General features: G+C 41.6%; 1 protein-coding gene across 5 annotated transcripts in view; it reads right to left on the reverse strand.

The window, feature by feature from the left end:
• Positions 1–20,920, reverse strand: part of LOC121589712 (neuropeptide CCHamide-2 receptor-like) — a 36,757-nt gene extending 15,837 nt beyond the window's left edge. The window contains exons 1-2 of one of the 5 annotated variants that reach the window (XM_041908813.1): positions 20,836–20,920; positions 18,685–19,194 (exon numbers count right to left, since the gene is read on the reverse strand). The gene's annotated coding sequence lies outside the window, so the exon portion shown is untranslated. Of the gene's footprint in view, positions 1–18,684; positions 19,206–20,532 lie in introns of all 5 variants that reach the window. The other 4 variants (XM_041908808.1, XM_041908809.1, XM_041908807.1 and 1 more) reach the window with 4 other exon arrangements.
• Between the last annotated feature and the right edge of the window lie 2,287 nt (positions 20,921–23,207).

Below are 23,207 nucleotides of genomic sequence, written 5' to 3' on the forward strand. Positions count from 1 at the left end.
CACTTAGACTCCCCATCTGTAATTGAAACCTATTTAAGGCAAATGAGAAACATTCCCAAACAGGCATTCTTCTAAGAATCTATAAAATGCACGCTCAAGGGATTTTAATGAACCGAAATAAAATATTCATAGCAAATCATTCCGCAATAAAGGCTAAAGCCTTCCCCGTGCCATGGGCTCGGGTAAAAGTCTCACGCACATAAAAACATAGGCAATAAACAGGCGACCGTTAGGCTTTATTAATTTCTTCTTGGCGTCTCCATTCCTCCTTCCCCGCCCTTTGCAACGACACCATGCGGCGCCCGTTTTGTGACGCTCCAAACGTTCGGGTACGACAAATAAATTGTAATAATTTCTTTCCCCAATGTACCATTAAGCAACAGCCATTTGTATACCACATTTTGATGACTTGATTTAGGCAGTTTCTTTTACGTTCGTACGCCACTCGTACGCCGTACGCTACGCGATATGATCAAAGTAGGCACACGATTTATCCCGTAGACACCTTGCGCCGCGAGTGTAAATATCTGTACGCACGTGCACGTCACAGGCGACTGAAGCTATAAATCCATTTGCCCTGTGCGCAAACATTCACACTCTCCACCGGCACACCGGTGCACTGCCGGGGCGGAAAATTAACAACTTCGTTCCCCCACTGCGCACCGAAGTGAACCAGTTTGATTGCCAGACGGTGCGCAATTCGCAAGCCATTGGATGACTTTGTGCGTGCGCGAGGCCCACATGTGCTTCCCGAGACCCCGGGACGGCCGAAAGCGGGCGTCGAAGGGCGCATCAAAACGGAACCGTTTCGCTGCTGTTTGATTAAAGGATTTTGTCCATGTTCGGTTGTCCCGATGTTTCGACAGGTGCCGTACGGTAAAGTGGTTGTTTGATTTGTGCGTGTGTGTGTGTGTCGAAAGGCATCCCAGCCGTTACAGAAAAAGCGCCAATCTATCAAATATTTCTGTATTTTAAAGGCAATAGAAAACCCCTTGTATCAACCCCGCCCATCGCCCGTACCGCCCGTTGCCAGTGAACAGATCGTCCTAATGATGTCGTTTCGTGTGTAGTTTGCGCAATCCTTTGACATGACTAGAACATCGGAACCATGCCGTGCCTGTGATGGGTCACCCAGCGTAACATCATATTCCCACGCAGAATGCTATTCGAAAGCGTTTTTCTTTATGGACAACGCACTCAAACACACACACACACACACACACACACACACACACACACACACACAAAGCCCACTACTGACAACACATGATAAATTAGTACCCTATTTTGAACATTCAATCTAATTTGCAAATGTTTACAAATCCTCAGCTCAATTCCACTTCCGGGGACGAACGAAGGGATGGGAACAAAACGGGGGGATGGGATACCCCATACCAACGATCCGGTTGGCCGGCAGAACATCCCGGTTTCGGTTTCGATTTTCAATGAACGATGACTGATATCCGGCGGATACAAATCTCTTCAATTTGGCAGGGACGCGGAACGTAAAATATGCCGGTTTTGCCGGAAAATGGTCAATTCTGGTCACGAGCGCTCACCAGTGCGCCTCCATCCGAAGCGGTTCGGGATATCGTGCGCCAGGAGAGAAATGATGCGAGAGGATGAAAAATTGGGAAAATTGGGGTGTGAGTCATTTGCATAGTACAATCAACTGGTTTAATCCCATCGCCTATGGTGCCGCCTGCCCGGAAAGGGTATTCCGGCAGTTGGTGGCAAAAAAAGGGTAACAAACAAGATTTGTGTTAGACGAAAAAATGTTGGAATTTACTTCAATTTATTTTGAGCATTTTTGCATCGTTTCTACTAAAAAACGCATTATCTGTGTAATAAAAATCAATTTGGTAAATACCTCAGCTGTTTCATGGTAAATGTATCGTTTATCAGGAATTTTCGTTTTTTTTTTGCATGTCGACAGTCCATTTCCTTAGTACCGGTACGCTTTGAAAATGATCTATCTTTTGTAAACCCGCTCAAAATAAACTAGAAAACAGGAAAAATATAATAAAAATTCAAATTCATTCATAGACACTGACTGGCTCCTGCAACGTCTTCCGTACATCGTTTCTCATCAGTTTCTTGGTTCAAAAAGACTCCTAAGCGTACCTAAAGCTTATATGAAGACATGGATCGTAGTGTCATGCAGGAAAAAGGAAAAGTGTCCGTCAAAACAAACATCAATTTACCGTACTAAACCACGGCTGCCAGTGATGGATCTATTTCGCATCATAGGCCCCATCCCTGTTTTCTAGTTCCTTAAGCAATCCGTGTACATTCCTATTTTATGTTTTCATCTCAATCGCCAAACTTTTGCTGAGAAGTTACGGTACAGACGAACCGTCACGGCACATGGCCATGGTTCGGAACAAATTTTACTACAATAAGTCCGTAACCGACACCCGACTGGTGGATCCATAAAACGGTTCCATCGCAAAACAAAAACACTGCCGGACTGGCATGCCCGTACAGCAAACATAGCATCGCTCACATTGGGCGACCGAACGTGGGAGACTAGAAGAAAAACGTCCCCTCCGATCGCACACACGCAAGCTGCAAACTGCCACATGCTGACATATCCGTGCCAAATCCGAATTACGTAGCACCCATTCAGACCAACGTCACATTCCAATCAACTTGTAAATCATCCTTCGCCAACGGCCAACCTCTCGAAGCAATGAGGCGCACGCGTGTGTGTCAGCTTTCCCACCGGTCACGTTACCCTACCCCGGACCACCGTGGTGCCAAAGGAAAGTGATTTGAATTTCAATCCCATCCGACACCTTCGGGCCATCTTGATCCAACGCCGAGCTTGATCCAACCATTCCGGACGCTCCGGCCCCCAAAAGCAGACTGGTCGGGTGTCGGATGACACGCTGTGACACTGCAGTGACACTGCGTATTGGGTTGATTTGTATGGACGGGGTCACGTTTGATTGGTTCGGCGTTTTTCTCGGGGCTTTTATGAGCCAGTTTCGTGCGTGGTGCGTTGTTGGCTTGCCGTGTCTCAGACACACTGTCTCAGACAAGTGGCTCCATTTCAAACGGAGCGATTACGCCAACAGAAGGATAAAATGGGTCAGCTTTGTTTGCATGGGCAGGATGGTGATTACCATTTCCTTGTTTGGTGCACCGCTGGATGCTCGATTTGTGTTGGTTGATTTTGCTATAATGGTGTAGGTCTGTTGGCATTAGATTGGATCAGATGAAATGTAAAGAATTCGCCAAATTACTGTTTTGTAGTATACGTTCCAAATGATTTTGTCCATTATATAAGACGAAAACCTTACAGCACTAATTGCAAACGACTCTTCTAATATGTAATGGAAACTTTTTACGCCATCAGAGTAATTGAAGAGTAATTGTAAAGTTCAGCAAACAACCTTTCGCGCTTCTAGTGCACATTTCTCCATCCTGTTGATTGTGACAGAATACAATGGTGCACTTTGCTAAAGCTCCCAGGGTACACGTTGCAACGAGCCGAAGCAAAACGAACCATTCGCGCGCAACAAGAAAACCGATGGATGGTAGACGCAAAATAGAAAATAAAAATCAATCGATAGCCGTTATAGCGGGTTTTATCTAGCACAATCGTACAGCAAAGTGGAAGAGAAGGTTCATCCGGAAGCGGTGTCTAATGGTTTCGAGACGATTTAAAGTGCTGTTGGGATCAGACGAGACGGAAGTGTGTGACATGACAGATTTTATTAAATTTTATACCGTCCCTACTGCTGCAGCGTTGGAAATGTGGGTAAGACACGTTGGAAACACTAGCCCACTTACCTTATACAAGTGGAACTCAAAATATTGAATACTATTGTTTTTATTTTAAATCCTTGCTAGATTGAAATTGTGAAAACCAATCAATGTGTTAAGATCAAATACACTTCAACTATTTCATTCATTTTATTTCACATTTGTTTCTACTCGGTACATTGTGATTGAAATAGATCTCCCCCCCCCCCCCCCCACACACACACACACACACACACACGCAAGGACAGATTTAATGCGTGAAGTTGGTGTGAAGTACCCTTGTCGAGATGAAGGGAGAGCAAAACACAATCGGACGTCCCTGCTCGATGAGAATCCGTCTTCAAATTGTCAATATAAATGTTATATGGCACCGGCACTCCTTCCCATCGCCATCCTACAAGGGATTGAGCCTATTGTTGAGTGAAATCAAACTCCCTCAAGGATCGTTTCAATCAATTATAGATCCATCTGAAATGTCCCGATCAGTAGGACAGCCTTCGTGACATCTAGGTACAATGATGAGAAAATGAAATGAAAATTTTTGGCTCGTCAAGGATCGTTTCGGACACGGACATAAATCGAGGTTTTCAGAAAGCAGTGCAAATAGAAGGTTTTAGTTTGGAGGAAATTTTATTTTCGGGGATATTATGGTTGAACAAAACTAACATGGGAACACCAAATAGATAAGAGCTAGATAGTCATTATAGTAGTATATACCTTCTAAGAATTTACTCAATATTTAAAAAAAAATACAAGAATAACATCTAAAAAATCTGTATGCTTTCATTTAAATACATAACATTCATTGATCATCAAATAATGTCCATGAACGTTCATTTCACAAAACCGAGAACGAAGCGCTTCAAACAACATGGGCGTATCCTACTCCACAAGGACAAGAAGCGTTGGTAACGCACAGCATGGTAATTCGGGGAAGGCAAGCTCGTATAAGGGAAGGTTGAAGCAAACATTGAAACAGTTTCATTCCTAGAAAACGAAGTATGCCATGATGCAACTAAACGATGGTGAAAGTGCCACCTGGACACCTGCACGGAGTGAAGACAGCAAAGATTAGCAATTGACTAGCACAGCACCATGAAATTTCGTGTAAATTTATTAATTTGTTCTCTTCTAGGTTATATAGTTCTAGTTTATTATCATTGTTTTATGATAGAAACATATTTGGTCTCTATTCTAAAGTCTGTAATAACATCACCATTCACTAAATAAACTAAATCTGTTATCTTGGGTTTTGCATTCAGACTCAACAAAGCTTTTATTTTCTCTTATCCTAAGTACCAAAAACCATCAAAGAGCTAAAACCATTACAAGTAGCCACGTGGCTTTCATTTTTATGAGGCCACGCGAAATTGCGAACAAAAAATCTGTACTAAAAATAGGAAATACGCAGTCGCATGGAAATGATAACCGAAAAAGGGTTGGCAGAGTATTACATTTCATGGACGTTAAACCATACAAACAAGGACACACTGCAACGGATCCTCACGAGAAACAAAAGCTCGCAAACAAGATGGAACCACGGAATGTTTTTATTCCGGGATTCTAGGGGATTTTTATTTGAGACGCAAACAGATTTAGCTACACTTTCTTTGCCTTTCCATTTGATTCCATAATGCAACAAAACCGACCAAAAATAAGCAAACATCTCTCAGGGACAAAAGGGGGAGCCAAACAAAGGAAAATCCAAATTAAACACACTTTACCTATGCCGTGGTAGTTTGTTTAGATCCAAAACGGGTTGCCATTCGTTTTGTGCAGTGTTGTGTCACCTAATGGAAAGCGCTAACACGCTCGGTCAGTGTTATTCGACGTGTGAAACACGGTCCCGGGTTGTTAGCAACCTTTAATCGGACCCAACAACAAACCGAAAGGAAAACACAACACTGCACACTCCGCCAGTCCAGCCAGGGCACCTAACAATGCCATAATCATGTCATTCACCCTGGCTACCAAGAAGTTTGCCTTGTCCTGCGTTACTACACTTTACGCCCCGCACGCACGGTGAAAGTTAATCGCCTTTCCCCCATCTTTACAAACGCAACCTAGTGGATATTGGAACGGAGCGTAGCGTAAAAATAGAACAAAAAGCTCCTAGGACACACCTCACGATATTGGCAGCACTTTGTAGAAACAGCGACTGTGAGAGTGAAATAGAGAGAGAGAGAGAGAGAGAGAGAGAGAGAGAGAATGGGCGAGATAACATCTCCCTTTAAAGGATAAACTAGACAAAATAGGCTTTGCTAAAGCACAAGCACTACACTGAACGAATTTACCAACCGGCAAAGCCTACTAGCGAGTGTAGCGTTTCGGGCAGGTTCCTTACCCGCAAAAGTTAATGAAAGATTTTTGCCCGGATTTGGCATGACCTTTCCCTTTTGCAACCTTTCGACCTTTTCCTCCCTTTCTTTCCCCTGACCCGCCTTGGCACATATTCTGTGCCGCTCCAAGTACGTGTGCAAGATCGGGTATAGCAAATGTTTGTGCCGGACAAATATTAAAATACTACCAAACGGCACCGACGGAAAGCAATCCCCCCCTCTCCCCCTCATCCCGGTCCCAGCAGTAGCAGCACCCAAAAACGGTCTATGATGAAATTCTTTCCCAACCACCAAGCTCATTACTTTTTGTGGAAGGGAAACTGCTGCAAAATTTAACGCATATTTAATTGATCCTTTTTTCTCATTGCAGCTCGTTACGCGTTCGCCAGGGTTTGTTGCAAAGGGTGACCAACAACTGGAGCCAAACTTGTTACCCTTCGCTTGCCGCTACTCGGCGTTACTCGAACCGTGCGTTTTACAACTTCTGTGCAAAGTTTTCATTAAGCTGCTTACTACACCACCAGTGAGGGATTTAATTAATCAAAGTTTTTCGTTTCACATTTAGGTGGGTTAATTTTTTTCATAACTTTGAAGGAAAAAATTGTAAAGGTAGGGAAACGAACATTGTGCAACAAAATTATGCCATGTTATGTTGTGCGTGAAAAGCTTGTCCCGTTGAAATAGTAATTTGAACTCAATTATGTTGGAAGGAATTCAACAGTTTCTGTAGCGAAACAGTTTCCTCATGACAGTCGCCAAATGTTAGAGCTGCTAGTATTGGATTAGAAATGAGAACCTGAAAATGAGAATGAATTGGATTGAAAATGGGCTCATATTTTCAAGAGCAACTTAGTAATCGAACGAATGAACGGAATAGACTGATCGTGATTGTGTTTAACAGTTTTCGTTGTCTTCAGGGGAGCTCACTCCCTAGTGCTTTGCGATCCAAGGTTGTAGATCGGGGATCCTTTTGCTAACTATTCACGATAATACAATATTTTTGTTGTTTACAGTTGTACAGTCGTCAACCCACACGGCTTAATAACATGCCCGTCGTGAGTTCTAGTCCCCCCCCCCCGTAGCAAGGACGTTAAATATTAGTAGTAGTGCACTAATGCCCCACACCAAGAGCTGAATTGATTGTCGTCTCCGTTGTATAATTAAAATAATTATCTACATCGTCACGAGAATAAGGAACAAGAGTCACTTCTCCTTCCATCAATCATCGGGAAAATATGTCCTTGCAATGGAGCAACGAATGGATAATTTGTATATTTTTATTGTTTATTTAAACTACTAAATGGCAAAACTAGTATGAGTCTTTAGAGATTTTACAGTAAGCATTTGTGTGTTCCGTTACTTATCTTTATTTTGTTTTGTGTCCTGCAGAACTGACTTACATTATTTAGTCGAGGTTAGAGAGACGTTAACGCAATTCTGCTTATGAACGAGCCGAACCACTTTCCGGCCTGAATTTGCCGAAACAAAGCCGCAACAACAACTATTTTGCTTTTCGAAAGAAAATCTAATTAAATGTTACCATTATGCAGCGGACCATTTCTACGAACGGTATGCCACATTCTTAAATTTACAAAAACACTTTCACGGAAAGGACCTACGCATAGCTTTCCACTGCTTCCACACGGTACCCCCACAGGTTCCAATAGTTTAATGTGCTTGTGCAACCAAATACCACGAACAAATACATTCCGCACCTCCGTTTTCCAGGTAGAACAGAGTAGAAAAGCTGAATTCAAAATAGCATCATATTGTATGGGAAAAGTATATTTCATCCCGAACAAAGCATGAAACGAACGAACGCAAGCTTCGACTCATTCTCGTTAATTCATCCCGACGCGCAAGGTGCCAAAGTAAATTTCAAAACTACGTGGGCAACGGGCACACGGGAAGAATAAAATCACGTTCCCTTCCATGCTTCAACTTTGATCATCACTACCGAACCAGCGTGGTTTTGTAGATAATTAGTGCATTCTCTTCCATCCTCATTATGCTCTACGCTACGCAGCCCATCAAGTGCGCCCACAACCAGCGTTAGATGACGGCGAGTCGTCACGCGGTCGGGATGGTTTTCGATTATTGCCGGGCGGACAGTCAGTTTGCCCCCGGTCCAACGTGCGGCACCGCGTTGCATACTTAATGACGCAGCTTCCTCGCGAGTCGTTTTTACTATTCAACACATCGTTTTCAGCAACAGCAGCAAAAGCAGCACCCGGTTTCACATTTCACCGGTAGAGCTTTAAATAAAGTGTCCAAGGCCAAGCGAAACGATGTTCTGCTTGTAAAAAAGTGATTGTGACGCTAAAAAATCTTTCCCATCTTGGTCGCTTTATGACAGAACTTGCCCGTTACGTGAGCAGTTCCGTTGCGCAGGAGAGACGTTTGAAGCTTTTTGCCTTTTGTAGCTGAAGCTTTTTTTTTGTAGCTCACCGGGGAGGACAAGGCAACAAAAGCGTGTTTAATAAAGTTGTCAATGCAGACCGCCGATAAGACGGATGCTGTGTTTCTTCTGCTCCAATCCAGAAACAGCAGCAGGAGGTAACAACAGCGGTCAAAGCGTTCCATTGCGTACACTTTTGCATCATCTCACGCGTCGGTGTACGTGCCTTCTGGCGTTCGTCTAAAGTCAAACATTAAAACATGCCAGCACCATTACCAGCCGGGTGTATAATATCGCACTAGGTTAAAGTAATGTTGGAGAGCTTTAAATTGAGCTGGAACATGTACACACTCACAAAAAATGGGAAAGAAACGTTAATAAACCCGACACACCCGACCACGATGGCTGCGGCTTACCACAATCCACCGGCGACAGCAACGCAACGACAAACTCATCGACGATATTCATTACGATCGATCGGAAGCGATTGAACACATGGTATTTTATTGACAATGTTCGTCCCTTCCCTTAAGCCTGGCGACCGTTTGGCTGGAGGACTCACTTCACCCCAGCATTGAGTTCGTCTCGTACAACGGCTGTACGACGGTTTAATCCTGCGAAGCGGGACCACCCATCCCGCCTCCCCGGGTGTCCCTTGTACCACGTGCAGCAATGAGGGAATTGATTTTGCGCCTGGTCGTCCATTTCGATAGTTTAGTGTAGGTTTGATTCGTGTGTGTTTTTCTCTCTTGTTTTTTCTGTTTTGTTTTTGTGTTTTGCTACCGTGTTGCCTAAGCTTTGTGTGTGACCCATTTGTGCTTCGATTCCATGTTCCATCTTCTACCATTGACTTTTGGTTTCCCTTCCATGTCAACAAGGTCGGAGAGAAGAAAAAGCAACCACCGATAAAACACATTCGTTCACATTCAATTGAGCATTGAACCATACCACACAAATAAGGGCAAGGATCGCTTGCAAGGGGCGAACTTTGGCGCACACAAACAGTGCCGCTCACCCACTCGAGCCGTAAACGTGAAATGTAATATCGGAGATGAAGGTAATAAATTGTTCGTTATGATTGCACACTCTCACATACACACACACTCGCTCCTACTGAGGGCCACAGCTTCCGGCCACTCGTCACCCTAGCGCATGAGAAGAGACGAGTAAAAAATGAGCATCCTTCCCTCTATACGCCACACACTCTGGGCACGCTGTGTGATTGTATCGCGTTTTGTACTGCGCAAAGTTTGCGACACATTCGTATATGAATATGTGGAAGCTCTTTTTACAAACACAATCGCCTCGGTGATGGTGTCGTGTGGTGAACTTTTCGTTTTTTTGTTTTCTTTGCTCGGCATACACCCTTGTGTTTGGAAATCGAGCAGAATAAGATATAGAAGTTGGTAACATTTATCAACTTTCGTGTGTAATTTTGACGTTTTTATTGCGCACGGATTATAATCGTTGCGAAGAAGCGGACAGGCTTACTACAATTGTTTGATAAAGTTATGAGAAAAGTTCCCCCTTTTGCCTATTGCTTGCAAGGTTGTATGTTGCACAGAAAATGTATTCTTAGATGCTGTTTGTTGCGAGGAGTGAACTGATCATTCAGCATCAAAGTTACTCATAAATGAGATCAAAGAACGAGCCTATGGGCAGAATTGTTATGCTCCTTCTGAAGTATAAATATGGAAAACTCATATTGCTCATGTAAAACCTAAATTTAATATTGATGGATGGATATGCGTAGTTGGTAACATTTTCCCAGAGTATTCTAGCGGCGATATAAGTGGATTTTGATTTTTTTACAGTAAGAACTCCGTATTTTACGAATTAATATGTGATTTGTAAAAAAAATTGGCTAAACTTTGTACACTCTTGTTTCTGTTGGAACTTTGAGCTCTATACGCGTGCTTTTCAAATGAAAGGCTTGACCCGCCCAATTTAACTAAAAAACCCGAAAAAATCACCCATGTTTCGAAGTGGCTCAGAATGCCGCCGCCAGATGCGCTATCGAAAATCAAAATTATACTAGCAATTACGCTCCATGTATCCGTGCCTTTAAATTGCAATCACCTTAAATGTGTGGATCAAAGTGTTAGGCTGAGCTGAAACAAACTTCCACTCTCCAGTTCCTACCAACTCTAAAAGCTGTACTTTCAAGCCACTCCGCTTAGAGAAAACCGCTTAGAACGGAGATAGGATTATTAGGAAAACAAAACTGATTAATATAACAAAATGTAAAATACATTCACCATTGATTGTTACTTAACCGATATACTTTTTTGCAACTCGATTGAGTGCGGGTTATCGAATTTATGTTTTTACACTTTAAATATTTGCCTCAGTTCATGAATTGATGATTGTGTTTGATACATTTTCACGGTTTACGAAAAAAAAACCAATATTACTAAAAATAAGATAGGAATTTATCACCTTCCCTATACATTGCATTATCTTCCTTTAATTCCATAATTTCCTCTGCCTTCCCGCACTGTTGTCCTATCCTTAAACCTCCGCGTCACCCTATTTGGCATAACAGAGCCTGGCACTCATTAAAGAGGGCGCAAAAAGCGAGCGCTCAATACAGATCGTATGTCGCCAGACTGCAGTCACGTTTTCCCAAATACCCCTCCTCTGTATGGCACTTCCCATCGATGCCCATCGAAAATCCTCTTCCATCCCCTCTGATGCATTTGACATGTATTCTGTAAGCTTTAGTACGATCAATGTACTATCTGCCATCAAACTATCTGTTTGATTTCAATTCTTCCCTTGCTGCATTTGGGGCTCGACTTCGATCCCATGCTTTACCTCACCTTATATTCCTCGTTTCCTCCCAGAATCATCGTCCACTTCCAGTCGTTATGTTTACTTTAGTTTTAACAAATAGATATACTTTTTTGTTAAACCAACCATGACCCATAAAAAAACGCAGAAATGAAATAAAAATATTAAATATGTTTCACTACTTTTGATCAAACACTGTTTGACCTCATGAATTTGGCGGTCAAAAGGGCTAAAAAAGGGTTAAAAAGGTGCGGAAAGAATCAAAATTGTGGATTTTTCATTCTTACTGGTTTGAAAGAAATATACAATTGTAAACAATGTTCGATTCTCAGACAGCAGATTGACGGCGATAGCATTCGTAGAAAACATTCAATTAGAGGAAGGCGTTTCAAGTATCAAACAGCATATCTTTCTCCGAATGGAAATTCCACTTGTTCATAGTAATTTTATTGTTGTATTGATTAACAGTGGGCTGGAAAACTGCAAATTCAACGTATCAAATTATTCAGCTTAAACGATTATGGTGAATTTTAAGCTGGATTTTATTGTTGTACTAATTAGCAATGGGATGGAAAACTGCAAATTCAACGTATCAAATTATCCAGCTTAAACGATTTTGGAGGGTTAAAAAAATAAACATAAAATTGTGTACAAAAAAAAAACCCTATTTAATTACCTATTTACCCAACAATATCAGCAACACTAAAATTCGGAACATGTTTTTGTTCAGAACAATATTATTATTCAGAACAAAATTATTATTATACTACATATTGCGTCATTCATTGCTAATTGTAACTTCATTTGCTATCACTTGCTCAATTAGGTATTAGTGATGAAAAAGTGAAAATAATTCAATTTCAACTTCAGAGAAACAAATTACCATCATACAAAACGAATGTACAATAAAAATTCAGTCCAATTTCAGATAAATGGCGCTATCATATCGTACCAATCGAAATCAAACTGTACAGTAAAATCCCCGATCAATGAGTCAATTGATCAAAGTCAGCTTTAACAAGAAACCCCGGAGGGAAAACTTGCCTGGAAATTAGCAACCCATGGCACGATTATGGAAATTATGGGTTCATTTGCGAAATAGGAACACAATGTACCAATGAAGCTAGACATAATCGCAACATACACAATCGATAACAACGTACTCCCCCCAGGCGTAGGTGGTACACTAGTTTGTGTATTTGTGAGTAGGAGGTAAGTGTACAAATAAGGATTCATTATTGAATGAGCTCAGCACAGTAATTACATCACGGTCGCCCCTAAAGACCCCAGAGACGGCAAGCCGGCAAAACGGTACTGTGCTGCAACGGGCGCAAAGCCGCTACTCATAAACGTTGCATTACTACAGGCTCATCTTACTTTGAACATTTTAATATGCAAATTCCGAACCACCTCCCTGCACAGGCGGAAGGGAATATATGTGTCGCTCGCGTTATGAACATGTTTACCCGTGTACCACTAAACGACATGCCAAGTCGGCCGCACCGTACCCGTGTGCGCTTACTACATTAATAATTCATTAAGCGACGGGTGAGCTCAACCCCTTGACAAAAGCTTCCCGCAAGACACGACACGACAGGTGCCAATAGCTTTCTTTGAAAAGAGTGGTAAATTTCGAAGAAATGCGTCAGAGAGACAGAGATAGAGATAGAGAGAGAGAGAGAAAACGCAGCAACAGGACGACACTAGGTGCGAAAAGGCTCTCGATTCCACTCGAACGCGGGAAAGGTGGTGCGCGCGTGTGCATAATTAATTTTTATGTCAAAAGGCTAACCACCAACGAAACGGAAACAATGAAGTTGTCTATCGACTTAAAGAGGTCCGCATGGGGGGACACGTGTGGTAAGAAAGTGGAATCTTGCGATTGCTGTGCTATTAATAAAATGTTCGTCACAACAATCTTCACCGTGTGCCAGTGGCGTCCCAATAATGAAACCTAATATTGTCTTTACCCTTCAATAACATCGCCCGAAGCCTTTTGATACTGGATATTATGTTTGCTGTCAATGTGTGCCCACCTGCAAGTACGAGTGGGTGATTAGAAAGGGGAACCCAAACTACCGGCCGCCGCCCTTCTAGCAAAATCGAGCAATACGGCGAATTAGTCGGAAGGAAAAACCGTACCGACACCGTGCCAACGTGAAAAACCCTACCGAAATCAAAGCATTCCTTGGACAAATTGTACGAATGCCTTTCGGCAAACAAACGCAAACGCATAGGCGGAAGGAAGCGAGCTTTCATCTGACAGGCAAACCCTGACAATCGAACACAGCAGCATGCCTTCAACAGATGTCGCTCAACTGTCACACGGTGAGTAAAATGTAATTTCGATCAACACATTCTGCCTCGCCCTCTTGGTTAGCGATTTGCCGGTAATAAAATTACAGACCAAAATCATTGGCGAGAATCTCGGCGAACGGCACTGCTGGGCTGGGAATAAAACACACACCACCGGCTGGGCAAGCAAATACTCTCGATTTGCTCTCTTATATGATTTTCCTAGAACTCCGCCAACTTTCGACACGTGCTAGTGAAATGGTGATTCCGGCAGCCTAGTGCAAGCGCACCGCTAATTAGTGAAAGTAGTAACGTGGCGGTCCCGTGGTCGATGGAGAAGGAATCTTCACGCGGGTTTCCTAAATGCCTATTTTGGTAACGTTCACCACACACTCGCCGTTAATCAGTGGCCGTGAGACTGGCTGCCCACCGTGTTGAAGGCCATCATCGATTCTGCCCGTATTTAGATGGTAGTATTTCTTTTTTTTTTTCGATTCAACCCAAGACACGATTGCACAGTGGCAAATATCTATTTTTTCGTTTGCTTTTCACATACCATTCCAACGAGCTTAGTGCGGCAAAGACTACGGCATATCTTCAAAAGGCATTGTGCCACTTTGGTCGGTTCTTTTTCTCGTGAATGTTTTGCTCCGTTTCTAGGATACTGTTTGCGACTGTCTAGTGGCTGGAAGAAGGAGCACAGCTCTGTTTGCTATTTTGCAGCGAATGCTGTAAAATATTACTATGATATAGCACAGCCTTTTCGCGGAATGGACGCAGAAGCAAAACGCTTTCTAGAATCCAATTCATACTTCCTTCCCGTGGCGGAGTATGTCACTGGAGAGACATTATTTATATCCCAATACCATTCAAACATACATTGTCCAGTGTAGAATCTCTGCTATACTATAGAACACGATGTGTTGCTGAGTAAACAGCTTAGATATCGAAAACTTAATCGTGATCATTTGCAAAACATTTGGTTCCAATCACTATAATTTGAAAACACATTAGTGCTCTTTGTTTCGTTAAGAAAGTGCAACACGCTACGGTGAATATTTTCGGTTGTTAATTTGTCATGTGCAAAGCATAACGCTCAAAAAGCTATTAAAGCTTCTTACCTTATTTAATAAGCGTAATGGACTCCGCGTGGTACTGGAGACGCATTTTCTCTCAAGCACCGCCCAAGAGTAATTTTTAAGGTGATTTGCATTCAACAAAAAGCCTGCTGATGGCCGCCAACTGATTACATAAACGTGGTTAGCGAACCATGAAAATGTTTAGGATGTAAACCAACTCCACAGCATAGGCTTTTTTTTATTTTTTTTTGTATTTTTTCTTGGATGTTTGTGTAGAAAAAAAATCATAGACTTTTTGAGCAGCGAATAAACGAATCAATTTAAAAGGGTATGCGGCAAGCGTTTGACTCTTTTTTTAAACCATGTGTACCAGTACATAATTGGCTAACGTTTCTGACGATCTTGAACTTGAGCCTTAAGCCACTTTAGCGCCGTATATATAGGTCGCTCGTGCCATTCAAAACGTTCGCCATTGCCCTCGAGCGCATCCGGCAGTGCTTACGCCATGGTATTGCTATGGATGTATTTCCTGCATGTTTAAACAATCCACCAAAATAGCACACCAAATCCTTCGTTCCGAGAAAAGCTTTTAGTTTTGTAGCACCCTTTTAATATGATTTTTTTTTAGCACACCACGAATCGATCGGCAAGTGTATGGTTTGCAACGTATTGTGGGCATGGATTTATTTTACAGGATTTTTATAATGCTCCTTGCTAGTGTTTTCTTTAATGTCGGTTCAGTTTGTTTACACAATGAGAAACATAAATTGAAGTGAGAAAAAACTCTATCCATAGAGATAGACGGAAAGCAATCGATGCTTTCTATTCAACCATCCCATCACTGTTGACCCAAATGCGGCAAAAGGGGGACGTAAAAATGTAGTAAAAATTCTTGGTTTAAAAAAAACACTATCGGTTCCCTTTTTATATCAAACTAAATGCTTTATGCTTATCGTTTGAAGTCGATTTTCAATAGTGCCATTAATCACGCATTCAACATTGAAAATAATCATATGATATGATATGAAATACAACACCAATATAATATTATGCCATATTTTCATGCTCTATTTTTCACCGTTTATCACGGTTTCGTGAGTCTAGCTTAACAGCGGTTACATTCGGTCAGCTAGTATTAATCTATTGCCACGTTTCTTATTTAATACTGAATTAAGGTCTACGGTATTTGGTTCCAATGAACCACTTTTTAGGAATGATCAACTCGCATTGTACTGTTAACAGCATGTAAATATACTGAAACATACGTTGGGCAGCTTATACTGACAGGTGAAACTTTTATTTACCTATTTATTGCTGTAATCAGTTCTTGTAAAATGTGTTATTGTAATTGTAATAGGTGACTCGTATTAAGGTATGTATCCAGCAATAATATTAAAATAATAATAATAATAATTATTATTATTATTATTATTATTATTATAATAATAATAATAATAACAAAAATAATAACAATAACAATAATAATAATAAATATAATAAATAATAAAAAAGAATAATATAATTTGTTTAAATTACATATACGATGGTTTATTGGCTGCATCAATTTATAAATATAAAGCGGTAACGTGTTGCCTAAGTTTGGTATTTCTTTCATTAAAATCTAAAGCGAAGTATGATACAAAAAATAGAACAGGAATATTATTTGCAATTTATGCATTTTTTTTTATTTTGGATATTTTTTTCAAAAAAAAACTACAACATTATTTGCTGACAAGAACAAGTTTGTAAAAGAACTGTTAGTCAATTGGTCATAGAAATCGATAACAAGAAATCGGATGAAGAGAAGATAAAATAAGCTGTAAGTTTAAACAACTGAGATGGTTATGGTGATTGTTTTCACTATTATTCCTGTTTTTGTTCATTACTTTCTTAGTGATTGTTTAATGAGGCATAATGAATGAAGCAGTGAACATATTCATCCCGCAGAAGAAAGGACGAATGTAGTCTTACACAAACTTCAGTAAAAACTCATTGTCTGTACAAACTTTACCGAAAACTCTTTATCGTCCATTCAGAAACAACCAATCGGGTGCCTATTTTTCAAGGACTGCTGCTCATCCAGTGACCAAAAAGTACAAGTACATTCTTCGCCCTTGTATTTAAAGCACAAATGATGATATGTTACAATGGGTTTGTTCGGTTTTCAATAGCAAAAAAAAAACTTCAGCTTGGGATTATTGCAGGTGGTAAAATCTGTCAGAATCATCAGACATCGTCATATTAGGGCCATGAACTCGATGAGAAGCGAAAGAAAACGCCAGAGTAATTAGGTACGTTGAGTGCTAGTAGATGTGCCCATGTCGGATAAAGACAGGTAGAAACGGTACAGCTTTGGAAAGTTCTGGAAAACAGCAGTAATTCAATAACTCGCCTAACTAGCCCAAGTTTGTTCAAAACTCTTTAATTGCGATTGGAAATTGAAAATGAATGGTCCATTCGCTAAATACGTTGCGCCAGATGAACTATTAAGGGAACTCAGTGGTACAAATCATAACCTGCACACCTTGCGAAAGTGTTCGAACAACTAAAGTGTAGCGCGAACAAGAAAGCAAAAAAAAGCTCAGAAAGAGCTAAGTAGCTAGAGGAACCACCCTTAGAATTCAACTTATTTTTGTATGATTTTTTACCATTTGGCTGATTAAATAATGTCAACACTCCACACAAAACAATATCCAAACTAGCCTCTAGTTTTCACCTTATGTTTGGTCTGGTGAATTGATGTAATTGTTCCAGTCAAATCAGTATATGGTGAAGAAAGTCTGACACATGCATTTGAACGATTTTTCAATGCAAATATTAAGACTCTATTCATTTAATTAGCGATTAGCTAAGATGAAAACGGCTTTGTGACGCATGATTGTTTCCTCACAATTGTCGAAATACAGCTGTTAAGTAGGTATGAAAAAATTCCCTATTCATAAGTACTTCAGCTAAAACAGGGTGCAATTTAAGCTTTCTGAGTTTTAAAGGGTTTTAAATTAAAGGGTTATGAACTGTTTTGCAGCCACATACACCATTCCAAAAGAGACAATAGTTTTAAAGAGATACTACTTCTTCTTCTTCTTTGGCTCAACAACCGATGCCGGTCAAGGCCTGCCAACACACTTGTGGGGTTGGCTTTCAGTGACTTATTGATTTCCCCCCATAGCAGGATAGTCAGTCCTACATATGGCGCCACGGTCTATTTGGGACTTGAACCCATGACGGGCATGTTGTTAAGTCGTACGAGTTGACGACTGTACCATGAGACCGGCTTTAAAGAGATACAGACAATTTAAATTGTTGCTGTTCTAAATGTAGTAAGCTTTATAGCTATGACGATCCTGGTATGGGTAAACCAATATGACATAGATAACCATGGCCATTAATGACTTATGGGAAGCCTGTATCGACTTAGTTATTTGCACAAATAATAAGTTTGTCAAAATTCATTAATTAAACGATTGCCAAACGCACAGTCAAAGCAAAATGATCTAAATTGACAATACTTCATCATTTTACACATGTAACACATTTACCTTTCCCATCGGCATATACACTTGCAAAGGCCAGTCACTGTTTTGCGTCAGTGGCGCTATTTCTGGACAGCTCTTTAATGTATTTCTCCCATTTGCGGTCAATGGACAAGATCATTCACCGCACCACCGTTGGTTAACATTTTGATTTGCATTTGCTACATCCATGTCCAATTCTTCCCTGCTTCTCCATCCATTACTATTCGCTTCTCCATTACGCCCAAAACCAATACACACACACGCGGCTTGCCAATCTCGACATATCGACGGGTCAACCAATTGCACCCTGAAGCACCGCTTCCTGCACGCCATTCTGTAACCAATGCAAACCGCTCGTAAAAGTCGGTTTGACCGACCATCCCCTTCCCTCATCCCTCCCTTCTTTCTCAATCGCTTCCATAGTGCAAAATGAAGCCTGCAAGCGTTATGATTATTTATTTCCAACAACCAAATTGCCCCCCATCAGTCATTACCTCGTTTTTTAGTAACAGCCGCGGAATGGATGCAAAGTCGCGGGGCCACAGCAACGCCCGCCTGTCATTAAACTTAGCGAGGCGCAGGGAGGGGTTGTTTTTCACTCACCACCGTTTTCTCTTCACTACACTCACTCACACATACACACACGCACGCGTACGAGCGGAGTTGTTACACGGTTTTTTTTTTCTTTTTTTTTTTTTTGATTTCGTAGGGATTTCCACGAGAGTGGAAAATATTAATCTTTGCCCTCCGCTGGCAACAGATTAGACATACTCGTCATCATCACACATACACACACACATACATGCACATTAATGCCTGTTGGTCCATTCGTGGAAGGTGTTATGGACACGCACACAGCACACACTCATTTTTCACATCTGTTTTTCTGGTACTTTGGTGTTGATTTGTTTCCTTTTTTTGTGTTGCTGCTCGGTATGTTTTTTTTTTTTGTATCTGCCTCTTTTGTTTGCGGGTGATGTTTTTCCCCCCTCCACTCTGACACACTGCAAGTAAACTGGAAAATCTCCTGTATTTAATAATTGATACGCCTTTTGCGCAACCACACGCACATACACACGCGTGCGAAACGCTATAAATTATCTAACTTTAGGCGCCAAGGCTGTTTTCCCCATTCGCTATCCGGTTCGTTGATGCGTGGTTAATGCATCTCGGGGCGGAAATTAATTAATCATATCACTCACACACATACATACACACATACCCACCAATACAAACGTATCATCATTAAAAGTTTGGCCGAGCTGGAGGAAAATCGGGTTAAAAAACCCCCCATACGAACGCAATGGGTGTAATAAAAATAATCATAATAATGATAACGCACCAAAACACCACCACCGGGACGGCCTGTGTGAGTAGTAATGTTTGATGGGTGCATAATTTACGGATGCTCGAAATCGTGACTTATTTTTAGAACCCATTGAAACGGGCAGAACCGTGGCCACTCTTTTGGTTTATGGACACACCACGCTCGTATCGTTTCGCCGCCGCCGACAAACGGCACCCAACCATCGTTTTTCGCTGTTTTTCCTTCCCTCTTTTGCGCAAGAAACACGATGATCACTGTTTGTTGCACGGCGGTTTGCTTCTTTTTGTTGGGGGGGGAAGGGATGAACGACAATTTTCACTCCTTTTTGGCATCACACCGCTTCCTTCTTCCCTAAGCCATATCCCACGGATGACAAATTGGGTGGAAGGGTGGGCGCCGAATTCCTTCTTTTATTTGCACCATGTCAGCATTCCACCATCATCATTATTTATCCTCTCGCACACTAAACACATACACACACACACACGCACACAGTCACTCAATTCCTTGATCCACGCTGGACAAAAAAGAAAGAGCCATCGTGATGGAATGATTCTGGTTAAGTTTTTTTTCTCTCCCTTGGCTAACGATTCCGTTTTATCGGTAAATGCTCTGTTTCAATCACTTCCATTCACTCACAGCTCGCACAGCACGTTGCTCGTTTGAACGATGCCGAAGAATGATTAATTGGCACGCGCTCCTTTGGTCCGGGAAGGGAAGGGAGTGGACGCCGATTAAATGTGCAATAAACCGATGCTGGTCGGGTGACAGTAAAAAAGGCTCCCTCCTCCTCTCCTCTCGCCAGCCCGAAGGAAGCCCGTAGACTCAACGGTTTCAATTGCCTTTCCACTTCAACAGCGTCTTGAGCATAAATCTTCAACAGTAGTGCCGCGTGGAAAGCCGCATCCAATTTACCCCTAAATCGCGCGCGGCACGTGAAAATGCTTTACCAGCAAATGAACCAGTTGAAAGCAAAGGATGGTGTGGGAAGCAAAAATTGAGAATGAGAGATTACCCTTTTTAAATGTGTGGATTTTTTTTGTCACTTCCACTACCAATGTTCCGGAGCAACCAGGGTGGGTTTAAGTGGTGCCACTTATCTTACAAGCTTTGCGTTTTTCGTCCTTTCAATCTGCGTTGCTTTTTGGCACACAGATGCGTTCGATCCGAATAAGAAGCTACTCAATTGCACACTAAAACCAGTAAAATCTAACACATCTCTTGGATGGTCATATCTAATCCTTGCCGTAAAACAAAAAATACGCAACTTTAGCAACGAAACACAGCAGCACACAGCACACGATCGTACATGCCTCACCCACAAACCAAGCTGATTAGAAATCAGAAGCAGACGGGACTGCATCGAACGAAGGACCGTTGGCAACTGAGCCGACCCGCCATCCGCAGCACCAACCGTTCATGCATGGATGAATGGCACGTTAACTGTGGAACAGGCAGGTGCAGCATCTTGCCGATAGGAAAGACCAGCACTACAGCGAGAGAGAAAGAACCATTCGAAAAACATCGCTTCGATGTTTATAGGGTGTTGTTGATAATGCGCTGTCGGCATGCGGCGGGGAGCCGAACAAACGGTGCCGCTCGAACACCGGATGCGGATGTTGTTTGGCAACTGGCATCAAATAAGCCAAGGAATGCTGCTTTCGAATGGAGGTTTTACTGTTGCACGCGTGTCTTACACAGTGATGACAACGTTTGAACCAATTCATTGTGTGCCCATGTTTATTTTAATTAATAAAAACATGTGTAATCGGATCAATTCAATTGATAGATTTACTTTACCACTATAAAATGCTTAGTTTATTTAATAGTTTTAATTACACATATAATTTCTTAACTTCAAAGCTTTAAGTCTTCGCCTCAAAGCATTAAAATGGTAACAAAAAGACAAATTATTATGTTTAAACTATGACAACACAACATATTAAATGGAGTAAGAAACAAATTTGCCTAATAAGTTTAACATTGTTAATAATAACTAATATTTGCTCCATATAAGTATATATTAGAAACGACATTTTCTCAAACTAAAATTAATTTTCCCTGTGCTTTTCGATGGATCGGAGCATTGCGTTAGTTACAATCCACTGGGCGTCTCCATCGACCACGTGTAAGCAAGCCATGCCCATTACGCGTGTGGTGTTCCACAACCTTTGCCATCCACTGTACATCGACAACTCGGCTACCATTCGGCAAAAATCGCTCGGCTTCGGAGCACGTGCGTTCGTGCTGTGCGATGATATTTCATCGCGCGAAACAGCTGTTCCGGTGAGTGTTATTATTTTTTGTTTTTGCTTCCTGCCTTTCAATGTCATTCAGCGTTTTGCTTCGCCACCTTTTGTAGCCCAATCAACTACAACTTTTTTTCGCTTGTCAAACCTAACGGCCGATCGGCACGCACGGTACATTTATTAAATGTGCTCCTGGCCACAGCACAAATGACGGGTTGGCGCGCGAAACATTCGCATTCCTGACAATGACACGATGCTGCCTTCGCATCACGTGAAAAATCAAAAACAGAAAGTTAATGAAAAGCGCACCAAACAATCAACAAACTTTGTGTTTGTCACTGCACCGCTCTTCTTCGCTCGAGAGACACCGAAAAGAAATGAGAAAATCAAATGTCCTCGATGTGCTACTGGTCTGCTGTCGCTGCTGCTGTGTGTTGTTTGGCTGTTTGATTGTTTGCTTTTTTTGATTGTATGCGTTGCGTGCGCGGCTAAGCGTGAGTGAGGGGGATGGGAGTAGAGGGGAGTGACATCGAGGGGACCCTAGTCTGATTGTCCGTCCGGTCCGTGAGCAAAGATGGAGTATTGTCATCACAAAACTTGTAGCACACCGCAGGATGACGTTAATTTGATGCCAGAAGCAAATGTTTATCGCATTACTTTCGCTTGCTGCCCAGCTGCGCAAGGAATGCGCTCGGGGCGCTGTCAATTGCAAGCCTGGCTGAGAACAGGCAGCTCGTGAGTTGATTCCGCTAGAGGTGGGTTTCTTGGAGATTTTCCTTTTGTTTTTTTTTGCTTTTCTTTGCTCTTCTTTTCGCGCAACCACAAATAATTGACGAAAGCTAGCAAACGATGACGGATGGGAGGGACGCTATGTTGCGTTGTATCGCTTATCATTTGCACATTCAATTGACGCTGCTGAGAGAAACTAATCAGAATTGCAAATGTAAATTCTGCAAGCAAAAAGGCGAATGAAAAATGTAATTGTAACAGATACGTTAAGGAATTAGGATTGTGTAATTTTTTTTTGGATTAATTGTTTGCTATGAACATACTTGATTCTTAACGTGTTTCTTAAAAAAAAGTTGATTTGGTCGTCTTTGGATTGAACTACAATTATCTAAGTAATAACTTACCATTCATACTTGCCTATTTCTCCCATGCATAACAAAGCCTGAAGCATAATAATAAAAACTAACTGACCACTGGAATAAGAACAAACTTCAACAAGCGTTCCAAATGACATTAGTTGAAGTAAATATATTTAATTCGTTTCTGAGATTACTTTTCCATTAAGAAAAACAGCCATTGTGCCCACACCAAACAAACCTGCTAGTCGAGAAGTGCTTATCTTTAATGCTTGGGTTATTCCGAAAATCCTGTATGGAATAGAAATAATGTCTATAAACGAATACAAATTTGAAAAATCTCTATCTCCTCTTTA

This window comes from Anopheles merus, chromosome 2R (assembly GCF_017562075.2).
Source record: "Anopheles merus strain MAF chromosome 2R, AmerM5.1, whole genome shotgun sequence".
NCBI lineage: Eukaryota > Metazoa > Arthropoda > Insecta > Diptera > Culicidae > Anopheles > Anopheles merus.